At 46.6% G+C, this 13,178-nt stretch overlaps 1 protein-coding gene across 1 annotated transcript in view; it reads left to right on the top strand.

Annotated features, from left to right (window-relative positions):
* Positions 1-4,861: 4,861 nt before the first annotated feature.
* The window catches only part of TBCE (tubulin folding cofactor E), a 49,949-nt gene continuing 41,632 nt past the window's right edge, over positions 4,862-13,178 (top strand). The window contains exon 1 of the mRNA XM_015419959.1: positions 4,862-5,188. The gene's annotated coding sequence lies outside the window, so the exon portion shown is untranslated. The remainder of the gene's footprint in view (positions 5,189-13,178) is intronic.

Below are 13,178 nucleotides of genomic sequence, written 5' to 3'. Positions count from 1 at the left end.
TATGGCTCCGCCTCCGTCTCTGCCTCCATCACTCCACTGCCTCGCTCCATCGATCCGATGCCTCGCCATTCCACCGTCACCGCCATTTTTTGCCAATGCCGCTGCCGCCGCTTTGATGCTCCTGCCACACCCCCCCATATGGGGGAGGGTGCCCCCTGCCACCTAAGGGCAGGTACCCATTAATCTACTCACAATATTTACTTGCGTTCGAACCGCTGGGTGGTTCTAGACAACTGCTAAGTTCCAGCTCTTTGTCGTCCCGCATCACTCAATGGAAATGAGCAGATGTTAAAAACCGAGGGCCGGGATCATTGATGGTAATAGTGGAGGGGCGGCTCCTAGTTGAAAGCCTGGTGGAAGAGCTCCGTCTTGCCGGCTCTGCGGAACTGCAAAAGGTCCTGCAGGGCCCTGATCTTCTTCGGGAGCTCATTCCACCAGTGAAGAGCCACCACTGAAAAAGCCCTGGCCGTCGTGGCGAGCCTGGCCTCCTTGGGGCCAGGGAGGATCAGCCGGTTATTTGACCCTGATCTCAGTGCTCTCTGGGGTATATATGGGGAAAGGTGATCCCTCAGCTACGTCGGACCCTGGCCATATAGGGCTTTAAAGGTAAGCACCAGCACCTTGAAATGGATTCGGTATGCTATTGGCAGCCAGTGCAGAGCCTTCAGCACAGGTCGGATGCGCTCCCATCTAGGTAAGCCCATCAGCAGCCTGGCCATGTCATTCTGTACTAGCTGCAGCTTTAGAATTTGCAATAAGGGCAGCCCCACATAGAGAGTGTTGCAGTAGTCTAGTCCTGAGGTGACTGTTGCATGGATCACTGTGGCCAGGTCATTGCGGTCGAGGAAGGGAACCAACTGCCTGATGAGCCGCAGATGGTAAAAGGCCGACTTGACAGTGGCTGCTACCTGGTCCTCCATTGTTAAGGAGGAGTCCAGGAGCATTCCTAACCTCCGGCACTGGCACCAATGGCGCCCCACCGAAGGTCGGGAGTGGGGTCCCCACCCTGACCCACGCACAGGACCTCTGTCTTTGCCGGATTCAGTTTCAGCCGGCTCAGCCTTAGCCAACCAGCCACAGCCTGTAATGCACTGTCGAGATCTTCAGGACTGGAGTTCAATTGGTCGCCCAACATCAGATAGAGCTGGGTGTCATCAGCATACTGATGACACCCCAGGCCATAACTTCGGGCTATCTGGGCAAGGGGGTGCATGTAGATGTTAAATAATATTGAGGATAGCACTGTCACTTGAGGAACTCCAGCGGGTGCCTCCGGGACTGTTGCTCCCTGAGTGCCACCCTTTGTCCCTGACCTTGGAGAAAGGAAGCAAGCCATTGCAAGGCAAGCCCCTGTATTCCCATGTCGGCAAGGCGGCGAAGCAGCAACCGATGGTTGACCATGTCGAACGCAGCCAACAGGTCCAACAACATCAGTACCGCCAAGCTGCCCCGATCCAGATGCCTCCGGAAATAGAGCGCCCAGTACTGTCTCTGTCCCGTGTCCCGTGTGGAAGCCGGACTGGAAGGGGTCTAACATGGAAGTGTAATCCATAAAGCCCTGTAACTGTATCACCAGCCAATTAGCCAATCCGGCCGGGTCCAAACATGGTTTTTTTAGAAGTGGACGGACCATCACTTCCTTGAGTGCCCCCGGGAACAGCCCCTCTAAGAGGGACTGGTTGATAATTTCCCTCAGGGCACCTCGAAATCCCTCATGGTTCACTTTAATGAGCCAGGAATAGCATGGGTCAAGGCCGCATGTGGTTGGGCATACAGTCAAGAGCAATCTGTCAACTTCCTCCAGGCTGAGTAGGCTGAAATGAGCCAAACCCGAAACTGAAGACGTGCTTGGGGCCTCGAGCTCACTCACTGTTTCAACTATGGCGGGGAGGTCGCGGCGGAGTGACAAGACTTTATCCGCAAAGTAGCTCACAAATGCCTCACAGCCGATATCCAATTCCTTAGCGTTTGGACTGCTGTGTGGCAGTGTTGTCATGGACCGAATCGTTGTAAGCAATTGTGCTGGGCGTGAGCTCGCTGATGCAATCTCCACCGTGTAGTAATCTCTCTTCGCAGCTTTGACTGCCATCTCATAAACATCCTATAGGATGTTGTTGTAGCTTCGTCACGAGTGTGAAGCCACCGTCTCTCTAGCCGTCTCAGCTCTCACTTCATAAGCCGTAACTCCTGGGTAAACCAAGGAGCAAGCCTGGAGGGAGGGCGCCAGGGAGCGATCTCATCAATGGCTGCGGAGAGCCAGCTATGCCAGTCCTCCACAAGCTCATCCAACAAGCCATTGGGGGGCATTGGATCCCATAGAGCCATTTGAAGCCACATTGGGTCCATCTGGCTAGGCGGGCAAGCAGAAATGGGCTTGCCGCCTAAACAGGGTTGGGGCGGCACATTCAGGTGGGCCCTCAGGGCAAGGTGGTCCGACCATGGGACTGCCTGAGCAGTAACTCGGTCCACTGTTACCCCCGCCGCAAAAATCAAATTGAGCGTGTCCCCAGCACGGTGTGTGGGAGTCGTTATATATTGGGAGAGTCCTAGTGCCGCCATGGATGACACCAGGTCCGGTGCCTGACTGGAGGTCGCGTCATCAGCATGGACATTGAAATCACCCAGGACTATAAGTCTAGGGTGCTCCAATGCCCAGCCTGATACAGCCTCCATCAGGGATGGTAGACTATTGTCCAGTTCCTTACAAGTTCCTTTTTTCAGTGACATTTCAAAATAACCAGAAACCTATTTTGTTCTTTATTAAATAAATTTATTTTTATTTAAGCTTATCCCAGCAATCAGTACAGTTCTTCCTCAGGGCCACATAGTCCTCTGAAGTGCCCAGACCCTAGGTCATTCTACCAGCAGAGAGAGAGAGATTTGGAATTTTTAATTCCTGGTGGCAGCAGAAATCTACCAAGTTTAGGTACACAAAGCGTGTTTAAAGGTAAAACCGTTTCCCCAATAAGGAAGAATGTCACATGGAGTCTCTGCAGAAATAGAACAAAATGAAATGCAATAAAATTAAGCCTTTCCTTGTGTTGATTATTTAAGTGATATGGAACAAAATTATTTTAGAAGAATGCAATGGATTTCTTGCAGTGATTAGAATATTTTTCTAGGTGTGTAGCCTAATTTTACTGTTGCAAAACTTTTGGACAAAATACCTTTCCCTTTTGGTGCGCTAATCCTGTAACATGGTGGAAAGTGCTGTTAAATCATATCTGAATTATGGTGAACACCATAGGTATTTTCAAGGCAAGATGTACATAGGTCTGTCACTGCCTGCTGCTACTAGCTATACTTTTTTGGTAAGACTTCTTTGGTAAGTCTCCCATTGAAGTACTAACCAGGGCTGAGCCAGCTGAGCTTCTGAGATCTGATGAGATTGGGCTAGCCTGGGTCATCTGGGCATCGTATAGCTATACTATACTATAGCACACTCCAAATTATAAATCGTCAAAGCCAGTCTGTTGGTATAGATTTTAGATTTCAAGGAGCAGGGTTGGAACAGTGCTAAAGAATTGTATTTGTTTTGAAGGAGGGTTCTGGAGTTTCTCGTCTTACTTTACAAACTCTCATGCCCATCTACTAACCACCTTTTGAGGAAAGACAAAGTAACAAGTTTGTGGGAAGCTACAAATGATCCAAAGGCTTGTGGTTTGGGGGAGGGGGCGTCTGTTTTTGTTGGTGGCCGAGTTGCAGCCAACTTAGGGTGGCCCGTAAGTTTTCAAGGCATGAGATTTTCAAAGGCAGTTTGTTACTGCTTGTGCTTCATACATAGTGTTAAAACACAGATTTGAGTCTAGTAACACCTTAGAGACCACCAAGAGTTTCAGCATATAAGCTTTCAAGAGCCAAGGTTTCTTCATTAGACACAAATTCTTGTTGCTTTAAGGTGCAACTGTACTCGAATCTACCCTGCTATAATAACCTAGGCAGTGTCGAACAATTGAATAAGGACATTAAAAATGCTACACAATGCTGCGGTCGTTTGGGTTATTTACTTCATGCTGTAAAGTGAACAATCAATGCAAAAGCAGCCTATAAAATGAACAAATTTATGCAGGTTAATTAGGAACACCTAATATACATTGAAGATTGAAGGTCAAAGAAGACGGGGACGGCAAAGGATGAGATGGTTGGACAGTGTCATCGATGCAACAAACATGAAACTGAGCAAACTTCAGAGGACAGCGGAAGACAGGAGAGCCTGGCGGGATCTAGTCCATGGGGTCGCGAAGAGTTGGACTCGACTGTGCGACTGAACAACAACAACAACAAATATACATTTGGAAGCCTTGTTAGGGTATACTTAAAATGCAAGATCTCCCACAGTGTTTTGAGTTTCCAAACGAGCCAGTTGCTTCCCAGAATCTAAGTTACCGCAGCTGCCCTTTATCACGTTAATAGTAAAGTCTACACTAAACAAAACCGGAAGTTCGGGGGCGTGTGCTATTTTACTCTCTCCCCTCCTCCCATATCTTCCGCTGCGGCCTCTTACGCCGCATTGGTTTTTAACCCGTCTTTGCCAACTCCTGTTACCCATGAACCTCTTCGGCCCCCAAGATCTCGTTTCCATAGAACTGTTGCGATAACAATGACTGCAGCGCTTCCGGTGTAAGAGGAAAACTGAACGCCTAGACTCGAGACGAGGCCGATTGGAAGTGGTCAATGGAAAAAGGGGGGAGGGTTTTAAAAGCCCGCCCACTGTGAGAGAGCCGATCGAGGCTCTCTCTCTGCTACGCATGCGTGGATGGCCCAAGAACAATAGGTGACGTCATTTTTAACGCTACCGGAGTATCAAAGCGTTCTACGCAGAACAGAGGCAATTGCTGCTGCGAAGGGGGGAAACCCCGTAGATCCTAGTTCTCTCTTTGGTTATAAGGACACCGAGGAGTGGGCGGAGTGAATAACAAGAGAGCCCCACCCTGTTGCCGGTTAGGCCGCTCGAGCGCCTATCCCTGGTCGAGAAGGGATATTACACCCTGACGTTCCTCGTTTTGAACGACGTTGTTGCTGGCTTCTGATATTCGGCCTTATCGTTACGGCTCTGGAGCGTGCCTTGCGGTCTTTCAGAGGTTTTTTTGCGGCCTGAGTGTGGTGACTCTTCAGTTTTCCGGTTCTTGGCGTCCTGGGCAAGAATATTCGCGAGGATTTCAGCCAGAGATTTTCAGGGGAGAAAACAGTAAGTGGCTTGTCTCTGTTGGGGGAAGGGGATGTAAAAATCTTGATTAAACGCAAGCTGTACCCGAGGTGGCTCAGAGGTTAAGACGCTGAGCTGCAGATCGGAAGGGTTGAGACCCGAGAGTGCCGCATGACGGAGTGAGCTCCCGTCTCTAGTTCCAGCTCCTGCCAACCTAGCAGTTTGAAAGCAAGAAACTGCAAGTCGATAAACAGGTACCACTTCGGTGGGAAGGGAACAGCGTTCCGTGCGCCTTGGTGTTTAGTCACGTTGGCCACATGACCACGGGAAAGTCTTCGGACAGCGCTGGCTCTTCGGCTTGGAAACGGAGATGAGCACCGCATCCTTAGAGTCGGATTCGACTGGCTTTCGAGCAAGGGAAACCTTTACCTTTTTACTAAATCCTTTTACAAAGTATTTTTATAATGCAGCGGCAACCACCTCTTTTCCCGCAGTGTTTAACGGTCTGATTCCCCGCTTCCTGGGCTGTTTGACTGGCCGGTTTTGTGCAAGGGGGCCGTCACTTCCGGGAGTCCTCTGGCCTTCCTTACATCTTGGTCGGGATGGTGGCGATGCAGTAGCCGACCGTAGGCTCCGTTTCCTTCCTGCTGCCCAGGAATGTTCGATCCCACAAGGACTGTTTGCTCTTCTGACGCTGTGCACCCATGCATCCAGAGATCTCCCTTTAAAATGGCTACCATTTGTCTGACAAAGACCCTTTCTAGGCAGAAGTTCACCAGGTGCAGTTTTATCCATGTTGAATTTTTAACTTTTCAACTATCGTTTAGCTGTCAAGGCACAGGACAACATGGGTGGCTGCCCAACTTTACCTGTTGTTTCTGCATAAAAGTGCAGTCGCATGTACAGGCCTTCCTAGGATCCAAGGAGCTGCTTAGGATAGAGGTTCCTCAGCCTTTTTGAAGCTGTGGGCCCTTAGAGACCAGGTAGTGGGGTTCTGACGCAAATGACTGCTGTAGGGGTTGTAAGACTGATCAAAAATGGCAGACAACCTCTGAGGGTGGCTGGAGATCTCCTGGGATTGCAACTGATCTCCAGGCGGCAAAGGCCAGTTCACCTGGAGAAAACGGCCACTTTGGAAGATGGACTCCATGGCATTGTACCCCGTTTAAGTCCCTCCCCAAATTTGCCTTCCTCAGGCTGCACCTCCAAAACCCTACACCCTACATGAGGCCCAGTCGAGTCACAAAGCATTGGGAGGCTCCACAAAATGGCAGGAGGCTGGGAGCCAAGCATCCTGCTGTGGTGGGAGACAGCTGTTTCTGCATGGGTGCTCCCAGCGGAGGAAAAGCTGATGTCCTTGTGTGATCTTTTGTTGCGGGAAAGCCAAGCATCCTGAACTGTAGCAATGAAATCCCTTTTGTTGTAGCCATCGGTTTCAGCAAATGGTGATGGCCAAGGGCGAGCCACTTTTTCAACCATTAATTTTCCTCTGTTGTGGAATGCTTACTCTTGTTTGACTGTTGTGTAGTTGGGTGTTTGTAGAAATATCCAGAATGGGTTATTGCAACAGTTTCCAGGCTGTCGTGTCATGGCCGTTCTGCCGTTTAGCTGAGAAGTATTCTTAGAAAGTAGAAGTGTGTGTCATACATTTTACCCAAATTAGGTTACTGTAATCCTGTGTGGTAGGAGCTGCGGTGGCTCAAGTGGTTAAGACGCTGAACTGCAGGCTGTGGAAGGTCAGTAGTTCAGCAGTTCGAGACCCGGGTGCCGCATGATGGAGTGAGCTCCCGTCTCTAGTTCCAGCTCCTGCCAACCTAGCAGTTCGAAAGCAAGCCATTGCAAGTAGATAAATAGGTACCACTTCGGTGGGAAGGTAACAGCGTTCCGTGCGCCTTGGTGTTTAGTCATGCTGGCCACATGACCACGGAAACGTCTTCGGACAGCGCTGGCTCTTTGGCTTTGAAACGGAGATGAGCACCGCAACCCTAGAGTCGGACTTGACTGGCTTTCGAGCAAGGGAAACCTTTACCTAATCCTGTGTGGTATAATGGTTAGTGTTGGATTAGGATCTGAAACCCAAATTACAGTCACCACTCATCTGTGAATGTTACTGGGTGATTTTGGGCCAGTCATTGTGTCTTAGCCGAGCCTAAATCACAGGGTGGTTGTGAGGATGAAATTAGGGAAGGGAGAGCAATGTATGGTACTCTGCGCTTCTTGGGAGAGGGTGGAATAAACATTATATGATTAGGGGTGGTATCACACCAAGCATTATTTTAATTAATTATCGTATGGCAATGGGTGTAGTATGGCCAGGAGATCCGAAAACTGTCCGAGGGTCTGAAACTCTAGCTCTTTTTGTGAGGAGCTAGGTTTATTTGTGGGGCTGAGGCAACTGTGACTGACCCAAGGTCACTTAGTTGGCTTCAAGTGGAGTGGAGAATCGAACTCGGTTCTCTAGATTAGAGTTTGCCACTCTTAACCACTACTCTGAGATTCAGAGGATTACTGCTTCTGAATGTGGAGGTTCCCCTCAGTCACCATGGCTATTGGTAGACTTTTTCCTTCATGAAGCTATCTAATCTCCTTTAGAGCTGTTTATTTCTGTGGCCACCACTACATCCTCTGGCAGTGAATTCCAGATCTTAATCACTCTCTGTGAAAAGTAGTATTTCCTTTTGTTTGTCCTGAACCCTACTGCCCATCAGCTTCATTGGATGCCCTCGAATTCTAGTATTTTGGGAGAGGGAGAAAACATTCTCTTGTCAACTCTCTCTACCCCATGCATAATTTTATAAACCTCTATCGTGTCCACTCTTAGTCATCTCTTTTCTAAACTGAAAAGTTCCAGACTCTTCAGCCTTTCCTCATAGGTAAGGTGCTCAACCCCCCTAATCATCTTGGTTGCCCTCCTCTGTATGTTTTCCAACTCTGCAATGTCCTTTTGGAGATACGGTAACCAGAACTGTACAGAGTATTCCAAATGAGGCTGCGCCATAGATCTATGGGGCATTACAATATTGGCCGTTTTATTCTTAATCCCTTTCCTAATAGTTCCTAACATAGAGTTTGCCCTTTTCACTGCTGCAACACACTGGGCTGGCAGGCACTTTCATTGAGCTATCCACTAAGACCAGTGTTCCCTCTAAGCTGAGTTAGTGTGAGCTAGCTCACAGTTTTTTAGTCTCTGGCTCACACATTTCTGTCTTAGCTCAGGAAAGATGGCTCCAGAGCAAACTAATGTATGCAGTAGCCAAATCTATTGCTCACAACTTTAATGCCAGTAGCTCACAAAGTAGATTTTTTTTTCACAAGACTCCACAGCTTATAGGGAACATTGACTAAGACCCCAAGATCTTTTCCCCTCTCAGACCCAGCAAGTTCAGACCCAATTAGCCTATACTTGAAATTGGGATTTTTTTTGTCCCAATGTGCATCACCTTAAACATACTAACATTGAACTTCATTTACCACATTGTCACTCACTCAGTTTGTAGAAGTCCTCTTGGAGCGCTTCAGTCATTCTTGGTTTTCAGCGTCCTGAATAATTTGGTGTCATCTGCAAACTTGGCCACTACACTACTCACTCCTAGTTCCAGACCACTGATGAATCAATTAAATAGTACCGGTCCCAATACCGATCCTTGTGGAACCCCACTGTTTCTTTCCGTCCATTGGGAAAACTGTCCATTGATTTCTACCCTTTGCTTCCTGTCCTTTAACCAGTTTTTAATCCATAAGAGAACCCGCCCTCTTATCCCATGACTGCTAAGTTTACTCAGGAGTCTTTGGTTAGGTACCTTGTCAAAAGCCCTTTGAAAGTCCAGGTATATGATGTCTACTGGGTCACCATTGCCTTACATGTTTGTTCACTTTCTCAAAGAACTCCAAAAGGTTGGTGAGGTAGGACTTCCCTTTGCAGAAGCCATGCTGATTTTCCCTCAATGGGCTTTCTCTCTTTATGTGCCTAACAATTCTTTCTAACAATTTCTAACAGTTTAATTCTAAATTACCTTTCCTCTCTGATATTCGTTGGAGAACAAATCTGTCAGTTTTCTCTAGGTAGACAGTCATCCAGAACGTTTGCTGTAAGTGAAAGTTGTTATTTGCCCACTCACTCCCCCTTTCATTTCCCCTGAAGAGTAACCAAGAGGGCTCGGCTCTTGTGTGTGTGTGGGTATCCCAACCCCTTTGAAAAAATCTTTCCCCCCACCTGAGATTCAGGGTTCCTCTTCAGTAGGCTTTCACCAGCCAGATTCCCTGGCTTTGCCCTACCTTAGCTCCTTGGGGCCCCTTAGGTTCACTTGAGTTGACTCAGCATTTCCTTTCCTGGAAATGGGTTCAGGGTAGCAGAAGCATTGGCAAAGACTGTTCTCCACCCTTGACACAAGTGCCAGTTTTTGTCTCCCGCCCCATTGTAGTCAAACCAAGGTGACAGTTTTAACTTAGCAGGAGATCGTTTCCACCCAGGTCGCTTAAAAGGGAACTGCCATTTTATTTATTTATTTATTTATTTATTTATATTTTGACCTTCAATCTTTCCCAGCATCAGGGTCTTCTCCAGTGAGTGCTCCCTTCTCATTTGGTGGCCAAAGTATTTGAGCTTCAGTTTCATTATCTGGCCTTCCAGGGAACAGTCAGGGTTGATTTCTTTGAGGATTGACTGATTTGTTCTTCTTGCAGTCCAAGGGACTCTCAAGAGTCTCCTCCAGCACCATAGTTCAAAAGAATCTATTCTTCGGCGCTCGGCCTTCCTTATAGTCCAGCTCTCGCAGCCATACATGACTACTGGGAATACCATTGCTTTGACCATGCGGACTTTTGTTGGCAGGGTGATGTCTCTACTTTTTATCATGCTGTTTAGGTTCGCCATCGCTTTCCTCCCAAGGAGCAGGCGTCTTTTAATTTCATGGCTGCAGTCACAGTCTGCGGTGATCTGGGATCCCAGGAACGTGAAGTCTGTCACTACTTCCACAGCTTCCCCTTCTATTTGCCAAGGAGTGATGGGGCCGGATGCCATGATCTTAGTTTTTTTGATGTTGAGCTTCAAGCCCACTTTTGCGCTCTCCTCTTTTACTCTGAGCAAGAGGTTCTTTAGATCCTCTTCACTTTCAGCCATTAGAGTGGTATCATCTGCATATCTGAGGTTGTTGATCTTTTCCCCAGCAATCTTAATTCCCGCTTGTGATTCATCCAGGCCAGCATTTCGCATGATGTACTCTGCATATATATTAAATAAGCAAGGTGACAGTATACATCCTTGTCGTACTCCTTTTCCTATGCTGAACCAATCAGTTGTTCCGTATCCGGTTCTAACTGTCGCTTCTTGGCCCTTATACAGGTTTCTCAAGAGACATGTGAGGTGGTCTGGTACTCCCATCTCTTTAAGGACCTGCCATAGTTTGTTGTGATCCACACAGTCAAAGGCTTTAGCATAGTCAATGAAGCAGAAGTAGATATTTTTCTGGTACTCTCTTGCTTTCTCCATAATCCAGCGAATGTTGGCAATATGATCTCTCGTTCCTCTACCTCTTCGAAACCCAGCTTGTACTTCTGGTAGTTCTCTATCCACGTACTGTTGAAGCCTAGCTTGTAGGATCTTGAGCATGACCTTGCTAGCGTGTGATATGAGTGCAATTGTGCGATAGTTTGAACATTCCTTGGCATTGCCCTTCTTTGGGATTGGAATGTATACTGATCTTTTCCAATCCTGTGGCCACTGTTGCGTTTTCCAAATTTGCTGGCAAATGGAGTGCAGAACTTTAACAGCATCCTCTTCTAAGACTTTGAATAGCTCAGCTGGGATACCATCACCTCCACTAGCTTTGTTGTTAGTAATGCTTTCTAAGGCCCATTTAACTTCACATTCCAGGATGTCTGGCTCGAGGTCAGTGATTATACCGTCGTGGTTGTCAAGGACATCGAGGTCTTTCTTGTATAGTTCTTCTGTGTATTCTTGCCATCTTTTCCTAATCTCTTCTGCTTCTGTTAGGTCCCTACCGTTTTTGTCCTTTATCATGGCCAGCTTTGCATGGAACGCTCCCTTGATTTCTCCAATTTTCTTGAAGAGATCTCTAGTCCTTCCCATTCTATTGTTTTCCTCTATTACTTTGCATTGTTCATTCAGGAAGGCCTCCTTATCTCTCCTTGCTGTTCTCTGGAAATCTGCGTTCAGTTGGGTAAATCTTTCCTTTTCGCCTTTGCCTTTCGCTTTCCTTCTTTCCTCTGCTATTTGTAAAGCCTCATCAGAAAGCCACTTTGCTTTCTTGCATTTCTTTTTCTTTGGGATGGTGGTGATTGCTGCCTCCTGTACAATGTCACGAACCTCCGTCCATAGTTCTTCAGGCACTCTATCTATCAAATCCAGACCATTGAATCTATTCTTCACCTCTACTGTATATTCATCAGGGATGCGATCTAGGTCAAACCTGAATGGCCTTGTGGTTTTCCCAATTTTCTTCAGTTTAAGTCTGAATTTTGCAATGAGTAGCTCATGATCTGAACCACAGTCAGCACCAGGTCTTGTTTTTACTGACTGGATAGAGCTTCTCCATCTTTGACTGCAAATTATATAGTCAATCTGATTTCGGTGTTGCCCATCTGGTGATGTCCATGTGTAGAGTCGTCTCTTAGGTTGTTGGAAAAGGGTGTTCGCTATGACCAGTGTGTTCTCTTGACAAAACTCTGTTAACCTTTGCCCTGCTTCATTTTGCTTTCCAAGGCCAAACTTGTCTGTTATTCTGGTTACCTTTTGACTTCCTACTTTAGCATTCCAGTCCCCTATGATGATGAGGACATCATTTTTTGGTGTTAGTTCTAGGAGGTGTTGTAGGTCTTCATAGAACTGGTCCACTTCAGCCTCTTCTGCATCAGTGGTTGGGGCATAGACTTGGATTACTGTGATGTTGAATGGTGTGCCTTGGAATCGGACCGAGATCATTCTGTCATTTTTGAGATTGTATCCCAATACTGATTTTTGTACTCTCTTGTTGACTATAACAACATAGATATAAATAAATATAAATATAAATAAATGCATTTTCCCAGTTATTAAGACTGCAGAGGAATTGCAGTGTAGATTCAGACTTCCATAGACAAGCTGGGATTCTGATGAGCTAACCGGCAGATAGGGGCTATTCTTCAAGAATATTAAAATGAGTTTTCTTTAGGACAAACAATACATCAAGGACAACTTCACTTACCCCAAGAGTAAAAAAACAAAGTGCTGATAGGATGATAATTCCTTTGTTGTACAATAGTACATATAAACCAGTTCAGGCAATTATAGAAAAACATTGGTGTCTTCTGTGTTTAACATTCCAAGGTGCCAAAATCCTCTCTTATTTATGGCCAAAAGAGCAAAAAAAAAAACCCTTGGAGACTTGCTAGTGAGAAGCAGGTTTCCAGAGGTGAAGGATACCTGTGGGAGTGGGAGGACAGCCCCCAAAGGTTTTTTTTCGATGCGGCCACTGCCCAGAATGTGCTTGTGCAGTGACCAAAAGAATGTTTCAGAGTTAATCCAACACTAGGACTTTTTCTATAAACTCATTCAGCAATTGTAACTCTAAGGGGATTATTTATGTTATTCAGTGTCTTGTAATTTATTGTACACAGAGATTACTACTAGACCTGTCAAAGTTAGAATTTGTGAACAAAAGGGCTATATTAGACTAAAGAAACTAAATGCTCTGCTCAACAACCGTCATATAACTTCTGGCCACACCGAGAAACAGCTGAGCGTTTGGCTAGTGGAATTTGTTCAGTCGCATCTTCAAGTCTGCATAGACGTCTACAGAAAAGAGAAGTGTTTTGGATTCACCATCTTCAGACGTTGACACCTCTGAGATTGAATGAAAAAGTGGTCTGGACTTGTATTTGATTGCGAGTAGTTATTTCTGTGTCTCGGTGCCTGCTGTTCTCTAACAGTGCTGATCCTTTGGTGAGTGTTTCCCCTCCCTCCTCTCCTTTCCCACCCTCTTTTGGGATCAAAACTACATATCACATGGGACGTTTTACATCACCCTTTCTTTCT

Source organism: Gekko japonicus, unplaced genomic scaffold (genome assembly GCF_001447785.1).
Source record: "Gekko japonicus isolate JY-2015 unplaced genomic scaffold, Gekko_japonicus_V1.1 scaffold315, whole genome shotgun sequence".
Classification (NCBI taxonomy): Eukaryota; Metazoa; Chordata; class Lepidosauria; order Squamata; family Gekkonidae; genus Gekko; species Gekko japonicus.
This window is presented reverse-complemented; position numbering and strand designations above follow the sequence as displayed.